Source organism: Ciconia boyciana, chromosome 8, assembly GCF_034638445.1.
Source record: "Ciconia boyciana chromosome 8, ASM3463844v1, whole genome shotgun sequence".
NCBI lineage: Eukaryota > Metazoa > Chordata > Aves > Ciconiiformes > Ciconiidae > Ciconia > Ciconia boyciana.
The window spans coordinates 42007189-42033102 of record NC_132941.1 but is presented as its reverse complement, the minus strand read 5'-3'; the positions used below and the strand labels follow the sequence as shown (position 1 = coordinate 42033102).

General features: G+C 40.5%; 1 long non-coding RNA gene across 2 annotated transcripts; it reads left to right on the top strand.

The window, feature by feature from the left end:
* Window position 1: 1 nt before the first annotated feature.
* LOC140655879 (uncharacterized) lies at window positions 2–25914 on the top strand. 2 transcript variants are annotated; one of them, XR_012043901.1, is made up of 10 exons: window positions 2–207; window positions 9296–9352; window positions 9937–10047; window positions 15979–16241; window positions 16810–17001; window positions 17963–18012; window positions 18640–18721; window positions 21963–22071; window positions 22197–22417; window positions 24802–25914. It is a non-coding gene; the product is annotated as an uncharacterized lncRNA (long non-coding RNA). The 2 variants fall into 2 exon arrangements; XR_012043900.1 differs by having other exon boundaries at window positions 16810–17016.

The window sequence follows — 25914 nt, the reverse complement described above, 5'->3', positions numbered from 1 at the left end:
TCGGCATGTGTCCTGCATCCCTAGGAAGCCTCAGAAAGGGTTAAGAGCTGAGGGAAGGATTCCAGAGGTGAGACCTACCTTTATGCTGTGACCAAAATACTTCGCTCAGGAAGGACAATGTGGCGAGATCCTGAAGTGAGCTGAGGGGTTGCTCCCTGCTGGTGTGCAGCTGATGGAGCTGGAGTGCCCATTATCCTGTTGCTTCTGGTAAGTACGTTTAGGAACCCCATTTTGGGATTATCACCAATTTTCTCTCCTCTCCCCACACACCCATTGCTGCATGTTAAGAAGGTGGAAGAGACCATTCTACTCCTTCAATTTTTACCCCTGTGTAACCCATGCTAGAGAGTTTTGTTGGTGTTGCAAGCAGTAGGCTTGATCACATGTGACTGTGAGTATCTTTAAGGAGATACTCAATCCCAAAGACCCCAAAAGTGATGGGGAATCCTTTGCATACTTTCATCTTTGTGTAGTAGTATATGGTTCTAGGAAACTTAGACAAACTTCAAAATTAAATTAGGTGCCAGTAAGCTTCCTTAGCCTGCCTGTGTGTGCCATTAAAAATTAATAACTTGATCAATAAGGCAGTGGTTTTTTCCTACATTGTCTTTTCATTATTTACATCCAGAATTCACAGCTGTATTTCAGCCAGTCACAGTAACTCATTGGAAGCTGCAAAACTGTCATTTCTTTCCCTGCTTTGTTACAGGACAGGTGGTGAAAAACACATTGTTTTTATTTTACTTTTTTATGGAGCAAAAAATCGGCATAGCTCCCTGTTTATTTCCTTTTTAATATCTCCAAATGATTACTGAAACCTTTAGGAATACCAGGAATAATGGCAAAGAATTTGTAGTTGTTCCTGTGGTCAGAGGGGAAGGCATTATAGTTGATGTTCATTTGCTTGAGTTTGTCTAAAACTCAAAATAGCATGGTAACAGTCTTGGTTTAAGAAATAGCTACTTGGAAAAAAATTTGATTTTTCCAATAAGTTTGAGTTTGAGTGACCTATTCAGCGTATTTAAGAATTGTTCTTTAGAGAAGCTAATCTGATATTATTTGAAACAATTTATCATTCAATATCAAAGCAATAGCCCACTGTTTCATCAGAAGGACAACAGCATCCGTCTGCAAACAGAAGGATTCAGACAGTAATTTCTGCCATTGCCAGTTAGGGAAGCTTTAAAATAGTCACCAGGAATAATTTGCAGGTGAAGAAATTGCAACACATGTGCATTCTGACTGTCATTTGACCTGTGTGCAAGCATGTAAATCTCCTATTATTCCCAAACTAAATAATCCTTGGATAAAACCAAAGCCATCAAGCGGAAATAATAGTCAGAACTACGTAACACTGACAGTACACAGAACTCACTCTTCTCTGGCTTTTGTTGCACGGCTTGCTGAGCGAGGGGTGAAATAAAACAGTTGCACGAGAGTGTGTGAATCTTCAAGTACAACAGAATGATCTGTCCAGACTGAAAATACGGGGAAAGATGAAACAGGAGGAAGATTAGGGTTGATGTACAGGGCCTGAGACAAGGCAGCAGCAACACTTTTCTCCTGCTGAAGAGAAGTGTATGGGTTTGATCAGATGGGTCAAGCTCTGAACTGAAGGATTCCTAGTTCCTCCTCACATCTGCCTTTGGAGACCAGGATATTCACAAAGCTATTTTGTTACAAAAGTAAAGAAGCGCCCTGGCAAACTCATGCCATATGTGACAAGAAGCAGATCCTCCTGAGTGGAACAGGACATACATCTTCTTTTCAGATTTACCCAAAAAGAATTTTCATTGTTCCTAATAATTTAATCCAGGTTCCCTTCTCTCTCTGCATGTTATTTACCGAGAAGTTCAATGTATAAACTCATTTGTCTGCTTTCTTTTGCTGTTAAAAAGTTTCAGGGAAATGTTTGGAGAAAGTTAAGCATAATTATTGTTCAGATTTTGGTCTGCCTCCTGAGACTGCCCTCTTTGGGCAAATTCTCATAATGATTTTTCTGATACCTCTCTCTAAGGAGAGAGTTTGCTGTTGTGCTTTCATTCCTTGGCCTCTCCATGCTCCTTATACAGTCAGTGGAGAGAGAGAAGTTTTTCCAGAGGGGAAACTAAAAGCATCTAAATGATCCTCCTCTTCTAAATCACCCTCTCCAGAGACTGGTCTCTCCCATTGATTATAGGTGGCATGTAAAACTTGTGTTGAAAAAAACAGTGCCGTTTCCCTGGGAAATTTTTCCATATCCAATGTAATTTTAGGTTTGCACTCTTATAAGTTGATTTAGCTGCATCTTTCTAGCTCTAGCTGGGGATATCTTGGGAATGAGTGTAAGTAGTTCAAAAAACCCAAGGGAGTTCTGTCGGTTGGGGTTGCCAGTCAGAAATCTTTTATTAGGCTGTAAGGTGATGAGCCTTTGAAAAAGTTCCTCTGCCCTATTGCAGTGAGAAACCCCTGGAACAGCTGTATCTCAGGAGAAGACAATGATCCGCCGTTACAGAGGTGTTAGGTCTGTGTTTCTGTGGGGCTGTAGCCATGCTTGTGGATGAAAGGGGGCCTGCTGCCTGAAGGAGGTCCTGGTTAAAGGACATTTGCATGACAGCTGAGTTGTACCTAATAGTCCTGCTGAAGGCGCTAACTCACCAAGAGTAAAAGCTTCAAGACGTGTTGTTAAGTAAAAGGAGGGCATTATTAGTTTTGTTATTTTTAACAAGAAGGGAGCTGCCAGATTCATGTTAGCAGGTTCTGGTTAAATCACTCAGGGCTGATTTTCAAGGCAACTGGAGCAGATGTCCGAGTGTCACTGCAATCACGCTGCCTCCCAAACTACAACCATTGCACAGTAGGCGGAACTGTGGTTTGTGGTTATCTCAGCAGACTCCTGGGCTTGCAGCTGGAGGTGGTTCAGGCAACTTGTGGCTATGTGGGCCCCTGACTTCCCATGCAGCCTCCTATGGAAGATATGTTTCAGCTGCCTGAATGCTGTGCCTGCTGTATCCAGCCAGAAAAACAGAGTTCCTGTGCCTGCAAAACCTGTATAACGAGCATTGTTCTGACTGACTGACTTCTCCCTTCCAGTTGATTTCAAGCATCTCTGGTAAAGACATTTTCCTCTCATCACCCTGATGCCGTCACACCCACACCCTAATTGGAGCACCTTCCCATCATCTACCATGTCTCCCTTATCACCAGAGTGATCCTCCATCTCGGCTCTCAACCTTTTCCACCCATGCACTGCTCTGTCCTCTCCCTCTAAATCTCCTGTTTGCACGCACAGCTTAAAAAGTTCTGCTCTTCTGTCACCAAAATTGAAGCAACCTTTTATAACATTTTAAGATACAGGCAACAAATTCAGAAAGAGAAGGGGATATTCAGACTTCCATAACAAAGAAGATTCAAGATATAATCTGTATATTTTGGGAAGATCCATGAGTTTTGGGTTAGTCTGGGGAAGTTTTACTGACAATAATGAATGTTTCAGCAGAACGTCATTGATGAGCATCTCATCTTACTCAAAATTCAAATTTTCTCCTGTGCATATACCTGATATTTTTCTGCTGTTTACAACTACCAGGTATTGAAATCAATAATGTTTGGTTTTGTAGAGGACAATTTGTTTCCAAATTTAAAGTGGCATTTTAAAATCCATTGATAGAAACTTTGTTCTCAGACAAAGAGAACAAGACAATGACGCTTAAAGTACCTTTCCTCCTGATAGATCAACAATGGAATTTTTTTTTCTTTACATATATTATTCTGAATACCTCCCATTTCACCTGTTTCTCTTCCAGGTGATTTGAGATTCAAAATTACCCACCAGTCCTTTCTCTAGGTATCACAGAACTAGAACACTTAAATTAACTGTGGCATGCTTGTCGATAGAACAGAAAATGTGATGAGGTCTGTGTCTCTGCGCTACCATAAATTGTTTGAGAATTCTTTGCAAGATTTGTTAAAATTTTTTTGAGGAAAGTTTTCCACTATTTGATCTGGTTTTGGTCAGTACCCGAGTCGTGGATAAGTACATTTTATTTTCTTTAAACAGATGTTTTATCTGTCACATATAATGCCGATGAGATTAGGTCATTCTAGGTGATCTTGTCAGTTTGTTCTATATAAGTCTTTACAGGACAGGCAACTCTTACTGAGGCAGTGCAGGAAATTAATTTGTCTTCTGTTCATTGTCATACTTGGCTGTCATGGAAAATAATTTCTCACAATACCATATGTGCTAGAACCATTATTCTGCTCTATGCTATATCACATTTATTTTATGTTGACTGATGCTTGGTTTTCATGTTTTAGATCAAGAGGAGCAGTTCAATAACACGTTCTGAAGGTGTTTATCAAATCCAGAGTTCTTGCCACACTACATCCCAGAGAAATGAAAATAAATGCTGTTAGTGTGCAGTCTGAGACTGGGCATTACCATTTGATACAGGCATTGCAACAGTAGTTTGTTCATTTTAGGAGAAAAAGGAGGTCTGTAAAGTGTGAAACAAGTTGGTCCTCTCTATGTATTACGGTGGGATGAACCAAATTCTTCAGAAAGTATGTTAGGAAGAGATAGATCACCTGCAGTTTGCATTGACTTGAACTGCACATAGACTAGATATTTAAGGGCAGGACTTGACATGCTACCTATAGAAATGACAGGAAGATTATGATTAAGTGTTAGATTTCACAGGGCATCACAAATAAATTTTTAAGTCCTAGAAAGTGGCATTCGGTCAGCTCAGGTTCCTGCACAGGCATTAATCTCACTGGGTGACTATTCTGTGAATAGAGACTCTTAGTGATTGTGTGATTCAATGTTAGAGTTGCAGAACCAGGCCCTAAGGAGAGAAATGTTTTCAGCTGATGCTTCAAATGGTCATCCCTATACCATATGTCACTTTATCATTGGGGCATTTTCTCACCTTCAAATCACATGTTAAAAAAACGATGGGAAAAAAAAAATAGCCTCAGTATGGTTTCTGTTCTTGATTTTTAACATTTGCACTGGATGAGCCACATGCCTTTGAAAGAGGAGCTTGTTTTGCTTTGGCATAGTTCTCTGATGGTGCCTGAGCAGGACAGCAGCATCCATGCCACTCTGTCTAGTGCTATATCTGCTTTCCACAAGCTTTTGTGCCTACACACTCCTTTCTGTCCCTCGTGTCCCTTTGCACCATTTAGAACTGCCCTTGTCCACCACCTCTGTGTGGTGCCCCAGGAGTAGTTGGTTTCAACCTTTTGTTAGTGCTACCTCCAAGTTACCTGCACTTCCTGATAGCTCTTGTCATGATGGATATAAAGGAAACCTTCTTTGGTTTTTGAGGTTGCTAGACCTTTCCAGGTTGCTGGAGGGATTTCCCCCCTCCCCTTTCTTGTTGGGGAGTTTGGGAGCGAGTTTCTGCTGTGTAGAGAGATCTAAACTCCCTGCAGGAATGAAATCCTTCAAATTCTAGCAGTTGTTGGGCAGTGATAGAGACAGATGGGTTTTGATGATTTTGCAGTCCTTGTTTAGGGCAACAGCTTGCCCTTCTTTGCTCCTCCCTTCTCATGGGTGTAGTTACGCTGTGGGTCTCACTGCTGCAGGATGTTGTGGACTGTCCCTCTGGAGTGGCTGCCCCTACCTGGTCACAAGAGAAACTCATATAAGAACTGTCTGCAAAGGTGTGCGAGACAAAGTACTCCTCTGGCTTGAGAAATCCTTTGAAACCCAGTGTGCTAGAGGTTGAGAGAATATACCATGGTTCACAGGTTTTTTAATATGTGTGTGGCTGTGCTTGTCTTGTGATTATGCTCTTCCCAAGGCATATGCTATTGTCCCTTGTCAGAGAACTGCGTAAGGAGCTAAGTCAGGCCTTGGTCTGACTCAGCACAGCTGTTCTCCTGTCCCTATGCATTACAGCAATAGACTGTGGACAGACCATGCTCCAATCATTCCTGAGAGGAGGAACGAAGAAGAAAAGGGATCAAGTTCTGTGATAAAACCCATCAAGACCTGGTTTTTAACAGATCTTTTGCTGCGGTTTTTTTTACTGACTCAAGTGTCCTGTCAGCCTGCAAGCTTGCAGAGGTGATCTGGGTATTCTTGAGTGGCTCAGGAAACCATATTTTTTGTTCTTTTTCCCAGACGTGACCCATTTCTGTCTAGGATGATCACTCCATTCTGCATCAGAGCATAGGCTTTTGGCTGCTGAGGTATATGTCAAACAGGACTGATTGCTTAAAGCCAAGAATAAATCCAAGAATTTATACATATTTAAGGAGCCTCCCTGCCTGGTCTGCTCAGCCCTAGCAATTTGATTACCTTTTCAAGCCTTTCTTTGCAAGAAGGAAGATCAGATTTTCTTCTCCCCTCCTCCTTCAAAAATAATATTCTTCACAGCATGAAAAGCTGTCATGTATAATGAAGGGCCCAGGTGCATGCCATCAATGCTGGGTGGACTTATGCCAAGGAGAAGAAGATATTAAGACCTGTTGCAGACAGAAGAGCCGAACTTTTTTATTTTCTTTTTTATTTTTTTTAGAGAAAGGATTCTAACAATTTATTTTACAAGACCTGAACTCACCATCCCTACTGGCAAATATTAGTTTTATTGCCTAGCATGGGAGCATGAGTATCATTTTAGCAAACTGACCATGGCACATCTCTAGTAAAATAGCAAATGGTATGGATTACAGGAGACCTTGTGACTGAGTATTGCTTAGCAACAACACATGTTTAGGTCACAAACTTGGTGACATAATTCATGCTGGGAATGAATAGGTAGTATCTGACTACATAACACGCATAATGTTCAAAACAACTAACCCTTTCACTGCCTTCTGGCAACACCATTATCTTTCTGCATTCCTTTCTTTATAAAGCAGTGTTAAGGATGAGAAATTTAACTTTTTCAGAATTTGGAGAATGGTGAAGGTTGTTCTTCTACAAAAATTTGTTCAGATGGAATTTCTGTTCTCTGTTGTCTGGCTAAAAATATATAGGACACATCATAGTGAAGAGTCAATGTTGCTGTTGAAATCTTGATATTTTCCTGATTATTTTTCCTTTTTGTGCATGTTTTAATGTTGTGTTTTTATATTATGATACATTATCTTGAATGTTTTGACGTTACAGAAGGAAAGTTAGAATTTAGTGTGGTTAACTGGGTTTTAAAGCTCATGTCTCAAAAAGCTGGCTTTCCTGCTGCTAGCATTTTGAGTCCCTTTTCAAATTAATAGGTCAGGTCTACCCATGTTACCTTTATGTCACAATGATAGTACCTTTGCAACAGAAAGGCATGTTTGTGGCAGCTGTTTTCACATGATGCTTTTCTTCTGTAGTCTGAAAATTGATTTTCTGAATGTGTTAGTTTTTCAACTTTAAATAAGCATGTACTATGTTACTTTACATTATGTAGAAGTCCTAAGGGAGTTAACAAAGAATTTGTTCAGTGCTTTGTTGAAGACTACTGTTAAGGATATAATCACATCCCGAGAACTGAGCATTGTGTATGTCTGCAGTGACTTCTGGAAGAGAATATTGCCTAAACACTATTTGAGTCTGCCTTTGTCCCAGGATGGATACGTGTATGGTTTGTTCTTAAGAGAACAAACAAGTAATACAAAATACACCTGACCCCAGCACCAATTTGCGTTAATTCTTTCCAAGCCTTGAGGTATTCTCCTTGCTCTTGGCAGAGAAGTAACAATACATTTTTTAAAACAAAGTTGCAACTTTTCCTTCCTAATTAAGAAAAGTGGAGGTGACAGGGTCCATCATCTCTTCTAATATATGTGATCTAAATATTTAGGAAATATGATGGGCGTCTTTGGCGTCCTCTGTTTTGGAGTATTTTGTGAGGCTGAGGTACTTCAGTGTGATGTTTATGACTTTCTCATGCAGTGATTTCGCTTGCAACTCAGGAACAGTCCTAACAGGTCTTTCAGGACAGACAACAAAATTGTGTATTGTGGTATGGCAGGGATTGGCTGGAATTTGAATACTTTTCCTTTCCCCTCCCCTCCACCTCTTTGCTAGGCAACTGTTGAAAAGTGGGTTTAATTGGCTAAAATTTTATTATTAAGCACAGTTTTCATAGCTGGTCACAGAGCACTAACCTCACCCACAAAACTGCACAGCCGTGGTTCTGAAATTGGAAACCAACCATTTCTTTCCTTCACACAAGTCAAAAAACAGCATTAAGAGAGGTTTCACTCAGGCCAAGCTTTGTAAAGTGATTCATATTTAAATCAGAAGAAGGAAATTGTAAACCCAATATTAGCATCTGAGTATCATGTAAAGCCATAAAAGTCAGAATTTATACTGAAAATTGTAGCTTCATTTGGAATTTGTAACTTTATCAGCTAAAATATTTCTGATTATATATAGTGCATGAAGTGTTAACTAAACTAGCAGCTCATATTGGTATATATATTAGTGAGCACTGTGAAAATAAAAACTCTGAGACCTGCTCACTGCGTCCAGGAGGCAGGGCCAAATTCCAGCATGTTTTAACTTGGGCAAAAGTGTCAATGTCCTTAGTAGGACATTGATCTAGGACTCTTGATCTATGACAAAACAGGCTTAAAATATCTTACTTACAAAAAGAAACAGCGTGTGTGTGAGTTTGCATGCAAGAAGTATATGGAGTTGGGCTCATCTGCAACTGTTGAAAGAACAATATCTTGCTCTTCATATATTGCCCATCATTTTGGGATCTTAATGTCTTCCTACGTGGTCTTGTCACAGCCATCCTATGACACCACTGGGCAAATAAGACCAAAAGAATGGAGGTCATTTGTTCAGTGTCCTATAGGAAATGTGCTGGAATTGGAACCCAGCTCCCCCAAGTCCTGCTCCTTTGTCCTGATCGAAAGATTGCTCTACCTCTCTATAGGCATCCAATGTGTGTTTCACCTGTCCCTCTCTTCTGTGGGGCACTCTTTGTTTCAGATCTAAGTTTAACTCCATTTCACACACAGCTTGGCTTTTTGTGCTACTGTTATCATAAATTACAATCCGAAAGGCTGATTCACCCAGCAGTAAAAACTGTTATTGTTACAGCCTGGGAACACAATACGGTTTCAGAAACTGTGAATTGGTTTCTTTTAGTTTAGGAGAGCCTTAAACCTTTTCCTCTGTGGTAAATCCCAGCCCCTTATGGCCTGAATGGCTTTGTGTAACTGCTGAAACAAAAGACTACTACCAAGCTGGCTTGCTATCTAGAGGTTATGGAGTTGGGGTAATCTGAAATGTAGTATGCAGATGGATCCTAAGATTTTGCCTCATTAGCATGATTTTTTTTTAATTATTTTTTTATTTTAGGGTCAAGAAAGTGAATTCTTTAGGGGCAAGTAGAAAAACCCACTCCTATCAATCTAGGTAAGACCCTGTTGATTGCCTAGATGCAACATGAACAAGTAAACAGTTGAATTTATTTTCTACTTGCCTGCAAAAGAGCCTCTGCATTCTTCAGTGGGTTTGTGCCTGCATGGCACAACAGAAATCCCTTCCCCCAGTAAGACAGAAACCACTCATGGAGTGGATTTAGTGGAGCAGAGCACCCATTTATAGCACCCACTGCAGTTCACACCCATCCTGTGGCTGCAGGGGCTGTGTGGCCACTCTTAGCTGTGCTGTTCCTGATTCAGCCCCCAGCCTCTATTGGCATGTAAACTGCACCTAGTGCTGAAATGTGGGTTGTTCAAGGACCATTAGCCTGCTGGCCTTCAAATATAATCTGTGAGAGCTTGATCTTATGGGGAGTAAATAACATCAGGTTCTCCTTTCCACCAAGGGCAATCCCATAGTCTTTTGCAAGGAGCCATCCAGAGCTCCACAGGTTTACTAGCACAGACTTGTCTTTGTCAATAGACATTTTGGGGAGGAGTTAGGAGGGGAAGGTTTTCCTATCACATGGACTTGTTTGTCTTGCTAATAGAAGAATATTTATGCTGTCTGTTCAGTAGGTCTGTGTGAAAATGTTGGAACAAATGCCCTGAGTGCTTGTACCAAATTTAGCATGAGGACATGACTTCAATGCTGTTGGCTGCTTTACTGTTGCATCAAGTTGTTTGGTAAGTCTCTGTTTATCTCTGTTTCCTAGTTTGTGTTGATTCCTTTATTGGATTTTACTTTACCATCTTTCATCACAGGAAACTGTGTGCATGCATTTTTAAAAATAACTAAAAATGTTGTATCTCTAAAAGAAACATATTTTTATTGCTACATGTAGACATTCAGGGTGCAGGTGTCATCCCTGACACAGAACACCAGCCTAGGTCTTTCCAAATAATTCAGTGTTTGGATTGGTGGGGGTGGCAGGAAGGGTTGTGTGTTTTTAAGTAAAACAAACCATTAAATTGGGAAGCTGCCAGAAAACATTGTGCTAGAGATTGGTACCTAGGCATATCAGCCTCTGGGCTGATGGCCGTATGTCCCTCATTTGGAGGCCTTCTCTCTAGATGTCTTTCATAACACGATAGTAGCAACACACATGGATTCAAATTAATCTTTTCCAGAACACCTTCTTGAAGAATCAGTTAACCTGTGGAAAGGGAGCCAGCCAGAAACAGCTCTGAAACTATGCATTTGATCTGAATACCTACCTAATGCAAAGGTCAGACACAGACTGCATCTGCCTGCCATCTTTTGAATGAACCATTCCAGTCCCGCTCCATGTCCACACATGCTCCTGCAGGGAAAAGACAGAGTTAGGTTCAAGTCTAAAATTATTATCTTCTGCAAATATGAATCCTAGATCCTAAAAATCTCCAGCTTCTGAAAATCCATCTGTAACACCTGATACTGGAATGTCTTGAAAGTCTGGCTGTGAAGCCTCATCCCACTAACCTAAGCAATCTTTTCAAGCCTCTTTTTTTCTAATGGACCAAATGTGTCCAAACCTTTTAATGCTGAGAACCTTTGGATCCAAATTTTACTGTTTTGCTTCATTTCTGAAAATGCAGTAGTTGCTTCTCAGGCTAAGATCAGTGAATCCACAGCATTGCCAGGGACTCCCCTTGTACAAGGCAATATGTATTCATATTTCTACAATGTTGAGCTTCAGAAGCACATCAAGGTGTTTCCCCACATCTCAGTTGATGCTCACAAATTTGGAATAGTTTCCTGCTCAGGGGTAAGTGACTTACAAAAACAAAATCTGATGAAGTAGCCATCATGATTTACCAGTGAGCACACTCTGCTAACTGCACCTAATTTGCAACAACAGTGTCAGCAAACAGAAGGAAGAGAGAGAATGGTTCATTCATCAGGGGGTTTTGTTCCTTCAATAAATGGCAGCTTGTCCAGGTGCTGTGTTAAAAATCAGTTTCAATTTGATTAAATAATTGGGGGAGGAATACATTGCCCCATTCATTCAAAGTCCGTTAGCAGTAAGGGGAAGCTGGCTGCTTCCCCATAACACATGCAGGTGTTGCTCGTATTCTGACCACTATAAATTGCATGAATGAGGATGGGTGTTCAGGTAGTGACTGGTGCGGTGGAGCAGGCAAAACAATCAGAATAAATGTGCAGGAGGATCCTCCCCTCTTTTGACCTACGAGCATGTGAAGTGTGTACCTAGTAGTGATGCCGGTTGAGACCAAAGCTTCAAAATGGCACCTACAGTATAGCAGACTGGTTACAAGATAAGTGCACAAACAAGTAATAGAGACATGGAAAGGATGGTAGTTTTTGAAGCTCATTGGGGAAGATGAAATGAAAGGAGGACAAGGCAATTCCACCAAGTGGTCTAAGTGACAAACTGTTTAGATTTTCAAAAACCCATTTAGCTGTCACCCAGCCCTGAAAACACATAAAATCCATTGATATTGTCAGAGGACCAAAAGAGCTGCTTGATGTTGAGAGCTGCTTGATGCTGACCCATTCAGGGCCTTGCTTGTATCTAAGCCCAACCAGACTTGCAGATTAAGTGTTCATGTGCCCATTCACTCGACTAACACCAATAGGCTTTCTCAGAAGACACGTTCAAGGTTGGACCTAAAACCTAGACAGCTGCATTAAAAGGGAGCACGTACTCTTCTAGAATGTGTTGGAAAAGACTACAGCCCTTCCTCATTTCTGAAAAATGGGCTTGTAATTCCAAGCTTCATACTCAAGGCTGTGAGTTTTAAATGGCAGCTACTAAAGTCAAGGTCTGGGAAGATACCTTTCTAAATTGCAAAGAGGAATGGGAAGTCAGAAGACAGTCTTCTCTGAACTTCCTTGTTGGAAAGCTCAATTTGCTCCCTGTTCAGCGTGCTGGTTTTAAGCACCCATTTTTTGTTGCCTTACTCTCTCCACTCACCATCAGCAGACATTATAACAAATATTAGAATGCAAGATTCCTGTAAGGCCAGGTCTGTCCTGCTGAGTGCTTCAGTGCTCATGTTCCCTTCCAGGATAAACAGAGGGAGCTTTACTCCTTTCAGCTGTGATTTTTACCTCTTAACATCACTAGTGCAGTAGAAAGCAAGTGACCTGGTTATAAATTAAGGTCAGAATTGCTCTGTGTGTACACGTGGTTTCTACCATCAGATTAATACACAGATAAACATGTGGTAGCTATTTTAATTAATCATACCCTGGGAGCTTTGCCCATTGTGTTCCCAAGAACAGTGCGCAAGATGCAGCACTGTAAAGAAATTCCACACACTGCATCAAGTGACTCCTTACCAAAAGCATGGCTGAGAAAAACTGTAATTTCCTTATTAGAATCACATGTCAGCACCTTGCCAGTTACATTCTTGAATGCTCTTCAACTCTTTTTTTGCACTTGTTGCCCACAAACACTGCACATAAACCCATCTACAGGATGACTCACAGCATTATTCCACATTAAACCTCCTTCTCCAAAAAGGCTGTGCTGGAGTCATTCGATGCTGTGTTTGCTAGTGCCCTGGAGGCCTCCAGGCAATCCCCAAGTCAGCTGAGTTCATGTTACCAGGGATAAGTGAGTCGGCACTCAGACTGCATGCCTGCACAACTGTGACTTCTTTTCGATCATAAAGTCATTTCCCAGTTTATGTGGAAATTATACGTTGCTCACCAAATATAGGAAACAGGTCACATTGCAGTCAATATTTTACAGGTGCTCTATGGCCAGTTCTGGTTGTGATTCATTCAGAAGTTCGCTTTGGCTTTGGTTCTTCCTAGCTGGGCTATTCACAGAAAGCAGTGTTTGTATTTGGCAGATAACCTTGTTACAAATGGGAGTAAACACTAATTATTTACAGGATAGATAATTGCCCAGGGGAGCAATGCTCTACCTGCTTTCCTCTTTTTCCCCTTTTCTTCCTCTGTCCTCTCAAAGTCTGGATTTCTGCCTTGTGCAAGAAAGTTTCTCAAAGAAACTCAAAGAGTTAAGAAAGTGGAAAATACGAAGAGGCTCAGGGAAGAAACAGTTTCTGGACAGCACCTCCAGGGATGTTGGTTTCCAAAACTTTGAGGTCTATATTAAAGCCAGAACTTTGCAGAGTGAGGTTTTTCCCTTTCTACCCTGGCTCCAAGTTACACAGCTCCTTTCATGTTTTGGGGGAGCATTGCTTCAAAGAAGCTCTAAATTGGAGAAAGCCCCTTTTAGATGAGGGATTGGGGTTCTCCAAAATGTAGATCTCCAGCGAGACTGCTAAAAAGAAGTAGCGAACTATCTGAATAACAAGCCTGTCTATTTATGCAGGTCCTTTTAATCTCAGCTCACTGTCAAATGGTTAGCAGGGTGTCTTTTGCCTGAAGAAGCTGTAGTGCTCTACATGAAGTTAGCCTTGCCTGCAATTTCAAGGCATGATCAACTAGGTTTTCCAATGGACCCCGGAGGACTGTGTGATAGGTCTCAGCATGAGGAAGCAGAACAAGATCCTCCAAGGGAGTGTACTTGTCAGTTCTCACCATGATGGGAGATTAAGTTATGCTATCCAGACAAACTCTCTCCTACTACTGGAAGCTCAGCATTCCCTGATAATTTAATGAAACAGAAGCTGAAAAGTTAATGTTTAAATTCATTCTAAAAGATGCATTTAAACCATCAGTCCTTATCTCTGATTTTTTTTACTGATAACATGAGAAGCTTTATAAGCTTAGAATTCACATTTTGTGCAGAGAGAGCTTGAAATTTCATTGGGGGTTGTTAGGGTGATCATGTTGAATGCAAAAATGCATCCTCTTTGCAAAAGAGAGAAAAGATTTAACTTTTTCCAGTTTCTGTTTGGATTTGAGGGAGAGTACAGACTGATCACTAGAATCTAGTCATATCTATTCAGAACCAGATATATCAAGTTGCACAACTGGTCTCTATTATCTGGTGTCTGTGCAGCACACATAGTGGTCACCAGCATGTGTATTTTTGTGCCATTTCATTTGTGCACTCCAGTCATCTTGTATGGACATTAGGCTGCAATGTCAGCTCTTTAGGCCTTTCAGAAAAAAACCAAAAACTTCATAGGGATGGAATAGGATCTCCCAGCAGGAGCTCACCTTCAAGCTGGGAATCCACTCAGCCCTGGAGCGGTTCAGGACATGGGAACACTGGAAAAGGGTAAAATTCATACAGACAGATTGCTCAGCTGGAGTAGCTACCGCCTGCTTGAAAGCCCAGTCATTCTTTTGGAGCCACTTTAGGTCACTGCCTGCAATGTCAGTAAAGGCAGCCCAACAGTCAGTGAAATCCTCCATCAGATTAGGTTTCTATATGTTTCCCTTGGTGACATCAAGAGAGAATTTGAAGAGAAAGCCGACAGACCTATTATTATACTGGCACAAGATATAGCTGTGATCTTTCCAGTGTGCCCAAAATAAGCCTCATCTTTGAAAATGAGTTACTGTGTATGTCCGTGCCTCAAGGGCAGCCCTGAGAACACCCTCAGTCCTGCACAAGATACACAGAATGAAAAAACCATCATGCATCTCCCTTTCCTGTTAAGGAGATTTAGTTCAGTTCTGAAGCCAGAACCCTACAGCCTGCATAGCAACAGAAGTCCAAATTACTGAAGTTATTTTGGTAATGGTATCATGTCTAGGGCAGGCTTTGAGAATGCCCATGTCAGGTACATAAGGTCTCTGTGGGACTTTTGGACCTCATATGTTACCAGAAATTTTCTAAAGTTTTCAGTCCATTTTCCTCGTGCTCTTTAAAATGAGGCTACCACAATAGGAAACCAGTATTTCCCAATGAGCAAAACAATTTTATAAGCATGAACACAATTCCTCTGTGTTGGCGTCCTTCTGTACATAAACAGCCACATTTTGCATCTTGCATTTTCCTGTGTTAAAAAAAAAATAAGCCACAAACCATCAACAGAGCACAAAAAAGCTTTGCTGTGCCAGCTAACCAGCTAGCTTGGTGTAGCTTAAGGTGTGGGAAAGAAATGAATGTGGCTTGTTGTGACTGATTAAAAGGGGCAAGGAAGGAGCATGGGGAACAATGAGTACATGCTGTGTGGAGTGTGCATAGTTCCGGAAAGTAAGAGAGTGAAATGCTGCTGAAATATTGATAGGGCGGATAGGATCTGGAATGATTGACAGCATGTGTGTGTGTCTTGGCAAGTTTAATTGGATTTGTTGGGGTAGAGGGTGGAAGAATGTGGTGCATTTCCTTTTATGGGTTTCTTTCTTTCAGTCTGTTCTTTTCTCTCCTATGGAATTGACATTCAATGCATATACTTTTCATTGTCTGCATAGAAAACCTGGTCTTTATTACCCTAAATTTTAAGGTTGAGGGAGCTGCATAGAGGGGATGAAAAGAGATGTAAAACAACTTTCATTACATTTTATTTACTACTTGTCTTCACTCTTCAGTGAGTACTCATGCCTAGTGAGAGTGGTAACTTGGAGGGGAAAAGCAGAAAAAAAGAACATATAATTGAATAGTGGCTAAATGAATCTCAGTGTTATGATACCAGTCATAACAGGAATTCTGCCTTGAGGACTTGTGTATATGCTCTACTTGAGTATTACTGTGCTTTTCTTTTTGGCTTGTCATCAGTAACCAGATTCCTCTCATCTTGCCACAGGATTTGAAGCTGGGACGTTACGCACAAAGGTGTTAGGTTATACCAAAGTGATAAAGTCCAGATCCTCCAAAATGCTGATGAACCCAATGCCTCTTCAGCCGCCTAACTTCTATTGAAACAAGTAGATGTCAGTGGGGAGCCGCCTCAGTTGCTTTGGCGGTCAAAGCCTGGATTCCCAACAAGTTGCCAGCCACGGTGTACGTGGGCTTTCTTCTGCAAGGCTGTCTGTCAGCCTTCCCCTCTCCCTCCTGCCTTTCTCCAGTGTGAGTATCCTGTGCTTTTAAGCAGAACTGTTGAACCATCTGTTCTCTCCCCAAGTCTGATTTCTACTCTGGTGTAAATCAGGAGTTCCCCGATGTCCAAGCTAGCAAGCAGAAAACCACCCTGCATTTCTGATTCCTGTAAAAAGGTTTTTTTGTTTTTATTTAATAAAACAAACTACTTCTATCAGTTGTTTGTTTGATATTTGCATTGAACTTGCTGTTGGTGAAAAGTCCCAGCATGGGGACTGCATGGGTGGCAGCTGCAAAAGTTTTACTTGCACTGCTGGGCTCGTGTGGTGGGGTCCTGACCTGGAGGGACACATCCATGGCAAGTAGGGGGAAGGTATTTTGGCCTCCCAGTTCTTAGCCTTTCACTTACAGGTTAACAGCCTTACAGGTTAACAAGCAATCTAGTTATTTCACACAGGAGTGTGGATCTGGAATGGACATCATGTCTACTGTCACAAGTGAACTTCTCCAGCTCCATCTTAAAATTAGACAAGTTTGTCACTGTGACTCCAGTTACAAAGTTACTCCCTCCTCAATCCTTTGCCTGATTTCTGTTCAGGTCTTGTAGGTCAGAGAGCTGATACTGAGGATGACAGCTTCCAAAGCTGTTTCAAAGAGAGAACTCCAGTTACTGCTCCTGGACTCAGTGGGAGAGAAGCCTGCCTTCTGCAGAGGTGTGAGTGAAGGAGCAGAGAATCGAGCAGGGCTTGCTTTGTGTGGGGAAGATTGAGAACTACTGACAGAGGACATGGTATTTCATCAAAGGGTAAAAATTTTTGCTTGCTCCTGCTCTGAGTTCAGCTTGACTCACCTGCCAAAGACTTGGTAATGCCTTTTCAAACTTGTCAGCTTTCTAGGCCCTCTGGTACACACTTCAGAGCTGTTGGTATTCCACCTCTTGCCTCTTGCCTTCTTTTTGCTTCACCTTGCCCCACAAGCAAACTTAACAGTCTGTGAAAACTGGTGAGTAGGTAGGTATAGGGAGGGGGGACTTAATGACATGTTCATTCATCTCTGAAGAGATGAAGCCAAACATGTATCTGGTAGCAGAATATTTTTGTAGCAGTTTGTCTGTTTTCAAATAACAAGCTTAATGTAATAATGTCATTACACAGCTCTAAATTCAAGGATGTGTTTTCACTGAAACACAATAGAAGCTAAGCTATCAGTCAGATACTTCATTTTCATTGCAGTAACAGCCAGTTTCACTGGCAGAAGTATTTCTGAGTTTTCCACTCTTACTTACTTAAGGCTGCTTTTGGCATGAGATAAATGTATCTTCTTGAGACTGATTAAAAGACTTCTGGAGATAAAAAAGGCAGAGTATAGGAGAACATTCACTGTCTGCTTGTTTGATCTGATTTGTTTTTATTAGTATGTGTGTTAAATTCAATTGCTGAGAAAATTTATTGATGCAAGAAACCACGCATCATTTTTCTGCTCTGGATGTTGTACCGCCTTTCTTATGAAAACCCTGAATTTCAGAAAAAAGCAACAGAGGTAGCATTCATGAAGAGTCAACCAATGTCTTTATTACTCCACTAATCAACAAACCTCCATCTCCTGCTTGCTGTAAATCTGCTTCCATTGCCCTGGATGTTAACTCTATGGTCAGTTCTCTTTAATCTTAGCACCCTCTGCTGTGGGCAGCTATAATAACATCGTATTTAATTACTCTTGGTTTATAACTTACGTATCTCTCTTTGTACCAGAGGATCTACAAATGCAACACAGCTTGTGTCAATGGAGTTTCATGCATCTGGTATGAAAAATGTATTATCTTTATTGTGTTAATCTGGAAGGTTAATCTGGAAACATTTTTTTCAAATGTTTACTGAAGAAAAGACATGTAGGATACAGACAAAAGGTTTTAAAATGTTCTAGATTAGAGAGGATCCCAAACCAAAATCTTAGTCTTTGCAGAAGAGAGCTGTAGGCATGCAACCATGCTTGAGTCTGGAGATCACCTCCGGGTTGCACAGGCTATAAGAAAAAAATTTATATTTGCCATGTTTTGTTCCTGTGGAACATGCACTGATCATACCACTTCTACCTCTGGTGTCAGATTTTCTACAACAAACAGGGGTACGTGGGTTAAAATTGGCTTTGGCTCTTCCTTATCCAGACATTCTCTCTTGCCAGCACAGTCCCTAGCTAGTTCTTCAGGTCAAGGCATTGCTTGTGCCAGCAGGACTGGACCAGGATGTGGCCCATTGTTTCTTCTTATTTTTTTGAAAAAGATAGCACTTTGAAAGTGTCAAAATGGACAAGAAGTGAAGATCGAGTATATGTATCTGCCTAATTTATAAAGACCATTTTGCAGGGATTTATATTTTAAAAATCAAACTTTGTTATTGTATCTTTCCAGTAACCAGTTCCATTTTTTTAGTCTCTCAGTGGCAGGAGAGGAGTAGACTTGACTTCAGCAGAGTTACAGCCTGAAAACTGAAGGAAGAAACTATTCCTAGTAGGTAAGCTATCGTTAATTCTTCCACGTTTGTTTACAGACAGAAAATCTCCTTTTTGTCCTTAATGAAGCTTCTTGCCTATCTCACTCCTCAGATAGGAACACCGCTTCCAGTGACTCTTTCTTCTCCCTCATCTTATATTTAGAACCTTTCTCCAACTGTAGTCAGGCTTGAAGGCGGCTATACCAAAAGGATGCTTTTGAAAAATGCAATAATTTCATATAACACATAAGCAGTTCTCTGTACTTTCATTGTCTTCCTTTAAATGCTTAAGTATTTGTTATCAACCTTCCCTTCATATTTTCTATTTTGTCTTCTAGAAAGCAGCATGTGTAACAGTAATAACGGTATGAATCAGTCATTTTCCCTTCTCACTCCTCCAACTCCATCTGCTGATCACTCATATGAGAGCTCTAACAACAGAGCTGCTTCTGAGGATTGTTGAAGATGTGGAACAGTGAAAGCCTTCTTGTCAAGCCTCCAAGAGCAAATAGCAGCAGAGATTTTTGAATACATTAGTAATAATACCGTATTGATCTCAAAACACTTTACAAGCATTAACTAATTAAGCTTCAAAACAGTGAAATAAGTTTGCATTAATAAAGCCCATTTAGCAGATGAAGAAGTGGAAGTAAAAAAAGGGCAAGTGAAGTGACCAGAGTCAAGTAGCAAGTGAAGGTCAGAGAAAGGTGTCCTGATTTCTAGTTCTGCCTTTCATGTGATCTCATTGAGAAAATTTTTGCAGTGAAGCTTGCAGCCATTTCAAATTGAATTGTTTGGGACATTTTATGACAAGCCTGAGCATTTCTTACAAGAATCAAGATGATATAAAAGCTCACAAAAGTAATAAACATTTTAGCCTCTCAGGTCCAGCTTTGATTGACAAGGGGCCATTTCTGAAAGCAGAGGGGGGGCAGCAGGGGCCATGGGGTTTTCTGTGTTGTGAGCCTTTCTTTTCTCATTTGTGTTGCTCTGGTGGTGCTAGCTGGATAGAAAACTGCCTTAACCTGCAAAATGGGAATTCATGTGGGCTTGACACTGATGTCATGCATCTATCCCACCCTTCCTATGGGAGGAGTAAAGCCTTCTCAAGGGGTTGCTCTGCTCCGGTGATCCCAGCCAGTCTGTGCAGCCTTGGAGGCTATTTATAGAGTGGAATGGCTTAGGGTCAGTGGAGCAATGCTGGCTTAAAACCAACGTAACAAGGTGGAGGATCAGGCACACAGTAAGTGAATCATGCAGAGCAGTGTTGACCCAAACAGAGGATGACGGCTTAGAACAGGTTCCTCAGAGACATTAAGTTACCCTTGGAAAGGCAGGTCTCAAAGCCAAGGCTTATACTTTCTTAATGGGTTTCATTAGGAAGAAAGGAAAGGAACTGGAAAAAAGACGTGTGGCTTAAAAGGGAACAGTTTCAGCACAGTCTAAAATTTGTTCCATTTTTCAATAGAAGAAGCCAATCCTGCCTTGAAATTCATGTCCCTTCAAAGTTCAAGGAGGGCTGTATTGTTGGCCTGCTCAGTCAGAATGCTCCAGCCACTTATTGTATGTGGATTGCACTCCAGGGACTGATGGAAAAAATATGATTTAGTGAAAGCTTGTACCCAAAACACATCATTGGCCTCTGATCTCTGAACATTTAAATATTTCAAGCTTACAAGCGGACGCTGTCACGAGGACAGACCCTGATCCCTAGCTGATTCTAGAACATCTGTTGAGGCATTTACCAAGTTAATAGATTAGCTATGAGAATCAGGCAGGTGTTTTTCACCAAAGCCAGAAAACATCAAAATCAGATTGCCCTCCAAGTCTTTCAGCACAGGCAATCGAGTTAGAATGACTCATAGAGTCTAACAGATAATAAAACACACATAACATTTGCTTTAAGGTACAGGTGGGGATATTTTGTACTGCGCTTAGGAGAAAGAAAAACTAACTCTATTTGGGAATAGAGTAATTGAATACAGATGGGAGGAGGCAAATGAAAGAATTTAGCAAATATCTCAGTGGAATAGCTAATGGGAACGAGACAGAATAGGAAATTAAAAATTATTCGAAGCAGATGGACCATTCTTTGAGTTTTTTAAAATTTATTAGGGCTGCGAAAAAAATGTGTCTGTTTATTTTCCATGGCCATGAAATTAATGACTTGGTGAGTTGTGCTTGTGCAATTTTATGACTGCCATGTCATTTGTCATAATTTGGGTGCTGTTTGATATGGATTTATGAATATTTCCTCCCCCCAACATGATTTATGGGTGTTGGTCATATGTGAATTAGACTGTCACCTTTAGTATGAAAAAGTACAAATGACAGATTATTAAAAAAAAAAAAAAAGTAGTGCTCAAGTCCTTAGCACTGGAAAGCAGAGTTCACAATCCCCTCTGCTTCTTCATTGGAAGTTTTTGTTTGGAGCTGACAATTAAATGTTTGGACTTGAGTCAAGCATATGGGAACATTGAGAGGGCTTGAATAGATCTGAACTCATCTGAACTTCACCTGTGAAACTCAGCTTGAGTCATCCTTTCCGTGTACTGTGCATTGAAAAAAAAAAAATATATATATACACTACTTGCCATAGGAACAACTGTACCAGAGCAGCAAGTTGGCCTGGCAAATCTCCTGTCTTGCTTCCAGTAGTGGCTAGCTCTGGGTGAAGTTTCCATGAAAAGTGAAAATAATCTCACACAATGTCCAGTTATGCAGCACTGCATAGTTGAAGGAGTGAAGTTGAAGGACATACAAAACAGTCTGGATTTCTGTAATAATACTAGTATCATAGGTTTAGATCCAAAGCACTAACTTTTATACTAACTGTTATCACTTCCATCAAAACTATCAGTATTTGCCATTTGTTTTGCAACATGTAGCAACAGCATGCGCCGGTTTAGGACAGGAAAAGAAGCACAGTTGCTCCTGGATTTGAGCCACCTGACTTCAAGCATATAACTGAGGCACCTAAGTTAGTACCTAATCACCCGAGGCTCCCCCATTGATGCTGGAAAGTGATATGCACCTCCAGAGGGCAATTCAGCCCACGTGCCTCCATCCGTTGACTATGCAGGCAGACTAAAACAGTACCCCTTCCTAATTTAGCTCCCCAGATTGGTGTAGAAAGTCATGTGGGAGGAATTAGAGCCCAGCATGGGATATAGCTTTAAAAAGGAGAAACAATACACCTTGCATGACAACAAAACATTGCTGATTATCCTTCATGCTGAGCTAGCAAATGTTTTCTTTACAGGGGATATGAGTGGTTCATTCTACGGTTCTTAGGCAACCATATGCTGAAGCCCATTTACTGAGGCCCAGACAACATTGTTTCTCCAGTGGGAGGCTGATAATTCGTAGTAGTAAGTATCTCTGCACTTGTGGGGAAAGGGTGGATTACTTTGCAGGGAGTCACCAGGGCAGTCTTTGCATGTCTGGATAGCACCTATTACCTTTAAGGGTAGTTGATCTCCTCTTTTTTTTGTAGTCAAGCAAGAACCTCTGTTAGCAAACCAGTGTCATGGCTGCTGTTGTGATGGTAGCTGAGATGCTTTGCAGTGGTGTTATGCAGCTTCACAGAACTGGAGTTTCTTGCAAAAAATAAATCAGGATCACCTGTACTGAATTCAAGGATGAGGTCCAGTGATCTTAGCTGACTCATCAGGAAACCTTCACAGCTATTGGAGAAAGCTCTACTCATCAATTGCGGTACGTTGATATATATCAGAAATATCCCATTGCTTGGGCCAGCGAAACTGTTTTCCATCTAGCACATCTAATCAATTCCTTCCCAGGCTCCTAAGTTACTTTTATTGTGCAAAAGTAGCTGATTGTTGTCTGGCAGTTCTAAGGTGAAAATTTTTCAGAATTCAGAAAACTGAAAAAATTTCAGTTTCAGTCAAGTGAAACATTTTGCTTAAATGAAAATTAAATGCTCTGCTTGGACTTACCTACAGTTAAGAAGTTTTTTTCTTACTTGAAAAATGTTTTCAAACAAGCTCCTTCTGAATTTTTTTAGAAATCTTTTTTTAAAATTGCCAAATGTGAATCATCTCAGTCCTTTTCAAACATGTAGAGTTTTGTTCCTTTATGGAAATAAGTGAGTGAAAATGAAGCAAACTTGCAGAACCTTTTGTTTCACCAAGCCTGTGTTCATTCCCCAAAATGTTTTGGTCAAAGCATTGAGCCTAGATTAATTCTCCTAGTTACTTTTCTTTTTTTTCCACTTACTGGAAGGATTGCCTTGTAAATTTTGCATTATGTTTTGCCATATTTTGAAATCAGTGAATTAAATATGAAATCCTTTTCTGTAAAAACAATTATACTAGTTTTGGGATGGAGAGAGGGGAGAATATCTGCTGTTGGAGAAGAGTATCGTTCTCACTGAGCTTAGATCAAAGCTGTTTTGACCATATCTGGCATTTAAAAGGCCAGCCTGCTCATACCCTGTTACCATAAAGAAATTTGCCAGGAAGGCAGGTGTCTAACTATACAGGCAATCAGATTACAGAGCAAAGTAATAATGATTTCTGATTTTGAGCATAGCTTGCCACATTAGCACATGTATTTTGGAAGAGCGGGAGAAGTAATCAGAGAAAGATAAGGACAAGGGTGGAGATTATTTGAGACAGTACAGTTCTAAAAGGGTAGTAAATTTTATGTAGCTTTTATTAAAGTATTTTGTTTCCTTTATGTAAAAAAAGGTCAAAGCTATCTGAAAATGAGAAAATCCCTGAGTTTGCTTTCATTTGTTTTCAAGAGTTACTGAAATGTAGCAATGTGTTTCTTGGGAGGCACCGTTTGCACACACATGTCTGCAACTCAGAGTGAGTCACAGCTGCAGAGTTTCTTTAAGGCATGCATGCTTGGCTTTGACATGCTGAGATTTATGGTGAGATTTAAGTTCTTGTACCAATGGTGACGTTTCCTGAACGGTTTTCATCCAGATGGTCTCAGAGAGGATAAGGTTTAACAAGATTTATTCAGTGAGAGGGGGCAATGTGAATTAAAATTACAAGGGGTGCTGTATATACACTACTTCTTTCCCATTCACTGCCTCACGAAATGTAGAAAATCCTCCCTCTCCATTCCCCCCCAAATTAAGTTAAATGGAGTTGCTTCTTTCAACATATAGTTCCACTCTGAGCAGATTAGGGCTCTGGCAAACAAGTGCTATTGATTTTGTTGGGGTGGAGGAAGGGGTTACCACCCTTAATTTCTATGCTGCCACTTTGCCATGGTCTTCCACCCTACTAGTGGAGGCAGCAGATGCAAGCAAGTTCCAGTTTATCAACTGTCATAGCTTGCAGACTATTGGCAGTTAAAATTAATGTGCTGGCTCTGAGCTGTATGGATGAGGGCTAGACCATGTTGCTTTCTGATGGCTCTGTTTCAGCTTCTGGTGGGGGACCGCTGCAGACAGCTGGGAGAGGTAACCTCTTAAGCCATTACCATTAAATCCAGCACAACCTCTCTGACTGAGCTCCAAGTCTTCAGCCTTTGAGAGCTGTTAGGACTAACAGCACTGTTTGGGGTCCTGAGGCTGTATCTTCAATGGGTTGTAGGCTCAGTTAAAGCCAGTGGAGAGCCAGTGATTTATGCAGGTTGAGGATCTAGGCATGGTAATTCAAACTGTGATTGCTAAACCTAGATTTTCTGGAAATTGCGTGTATTTTGCAAACAAAAGAACTCATGTTATTTCGTATAAAAAACTTGTAGGTTTTTATAAGGTTATTGACACACAGTGAAACAATTAAGCACATGGGTAACTGCTGCAAGATAAGTATTTCACCAAAGAAAACTAAAAGGTATTGCTCCCATGCTTAAAGTTAAATGCTTTGTAAGCATTTTCTTGGACAGAGTCAGAAGATTTATTGTTTTCTGGGTTTGTCTTTTTAAAATACTGTTAAGTGACTATGGAAGTTCTAGTACTATAGGCTTATTCAAATTCTGCTTTAAAAAAAGTTGGTTGGCATTAAAAGATCAGTATCTTTTATCCATTTGTTGTTTTCCTCACTTGCAGGCTGATTTTTTTCTCCCTATATCTTGAAGTATCGCAAGTATCTTAACTGTTAATAATTTGGCTTCTTTAGCAGAATCAGCACATTTCAGTTTGAATATCTTTGAATCAAGCCAAAACTCCAGTGACAGAAGGCAACAAGTTCATCCTAGAGGAGCATTCGTCGAAAAATACACCATCCTGCTTGATAATCAGAAAAAACACTTTTGCAGGCGTACTGTATTTAGGACTGAGCATGTTCAAGGTGGTTTTTTTATTATTATTATTTTGCTTTGCTATCTCATATTATTTGGAGAAATATCTTTCATGCATTGCCTGCTGCCAGTTGAGCTCTAACAGATGAGATCTTCACAATCGATGACTGGAGTCCTTCAGTTTCTGAATTGTCAACTTGTGATTCTTTTATTTTTGAAAGGTAGCTACTCAGCATTTCATAAAATCATCTGCACTTTATATTGTCTCAATTTCATCAGCCTCAAGTATAGGTACTGAAAATCACCAATTGCTTTTGAAATCTTGGGCTGGGTGAACAACATCTTTTTAAAACAATGGAAAATAACAAGTGAGAAGACTTTGTGATTGTTCTTTATGGCTAAGAATGGACAGTCTGAGTAAAATATAAAACGGTTAATAATTGTAATGAAATAGGCCTCATTGTATTGTTCAAGTTAAAAATATGCCTCTTGCCGCAGGGGTTGCATTAATATTGTTTGAGAGAAGTAGCATCAATGTACTGTAATAGACTTTTATTAATATGCTAGCACAGTCATCAGTCTCTGGGTTGGTGTGATGGCTGAGTACAGTGAACATGAGCATCTTGACAAGCAAGTAACAAAATCTATCAATCACTTTCAGAATTAAGATGCTGTGATAATTATGTTTACAGTGGTAATAAAATATGGATAAAGAAAGTGTCCAAACCCATGGAAATTTTAGGGTCCATAGTGAATATCCTATGAAATATAAAAGATGGCATCACCATAAATTCACCTAGCTATGTAGACAGAGATCGTTATTCTCTTGGCCCATCTTACTATTTTTAGAATAAATTTCATGCATTTTTCATTCAGCACTGTTCAATGGTAAAATCACTCCAAGGCTAAAGGTCTAGGTTGCATTCTTTACTTGCTGTAATCATGTGCAAGGATGTTCAGTGCCCTTCCTGTTGACGGTGCTGATGCCCTCA